This window comes from Rhagoletis pomonella, unplaced genomic scaffold, assembly GCF_013731165.1.
Source record: "Rhagoletis pomonella isolate Grant_MI unplaced genomic scaffold, Rhpom_1.0 Rhpom_scaffold_09945, whole genome shotgun sequence".
NCBI classification, from domain to species: domain Eukaryota; kingdom Metazoa; phylum Arthropoda; class Insecta; order Diptera; family Tephritidae; genus Rhagoletis; species Rhagoletis pomonella.
Window position 1 is genome coordinate 1674 of NW_023468476.1, and position 860 is coordinate 2533.

At 30.9% G+C, this 860-nt stretch overlaps 1 pseudogene; it reads right to left on the minus strand.

The window, feature by feature from the left end:
• Positions 1 to 542: 542 nt before the first annotated feature.
• The window catches only part of LOC118756344, a 1141-nt pseudogene continuing 823 nt past the window's right edge, over positions 543 to 860 (minus strand).

Sequence of the window (860 nt, forward strand, 5' to 3'; positions counted from 1 at the left end):
TCTCAGAATTTGGTTCAAAAACTCCCTTTTGTAGAGCATTCAATTCTTAAGAAAACCCATCATTGATCAAGATTGTACCATAAAATTGCTCTGAGCTGTAGACTCTTGAAGAATAAAACTCAAAGTTTACAAGTATTTTATATGGGAATCTTTGCACGCCTTGGGCGAGTACTTAATCTTAATATTAAGGGTTAAAATTTGCAGGGAGTTTTTTTTTAGGTGTTTTCCACAAAATTTCGAGGTAGGTGTGAAAAAAACAATAGTTGCAAAAAAATACCCTAATACACATATATTGCAAATATGTTAATTTACGGCATTTTTGAATCGGCAATTCGGGCGTTCTTCAACCGCATTCTGAGAATGGGCGCTTTCGAACCGGCTGTCGATATGGCGTTTGTTAAATAATGAACTATATTTGTCACAAAAAAATAATAAAAATTAAATAATAAACAAATTATTGGTCGCAACTTCTCAATAAGTGGGTGATGTATAATTGTGAAGCATACTTTAGAGAAAATAAGAAAAAATCAAATAATTTTTGCCATTTTTTCGTACTTGCTTAAATCTATTATGACTTAAAACTACATAGTGCTTGATAGCCAAAATTTTATCGGAATGCATACTTGCGAATGCGGCTGTTAGTATTAAAAAAAATAGTAGTGTACACTTAAGTCTCTTTTTATGCGGATTTTTTTTTATACGGATTTGAATTTATGCGGTTTTTCAAAGCAATATTTCGCAGTAGCAATTTTGCTTTTTTGAGAGTTTTTATTACTTTTTCAGTGTGTAAAGGCAATGCTTCTGATAAATAAGTTGTCTTTGTATTCTTACATAATAATAATAATAATGGGCCGTATGAA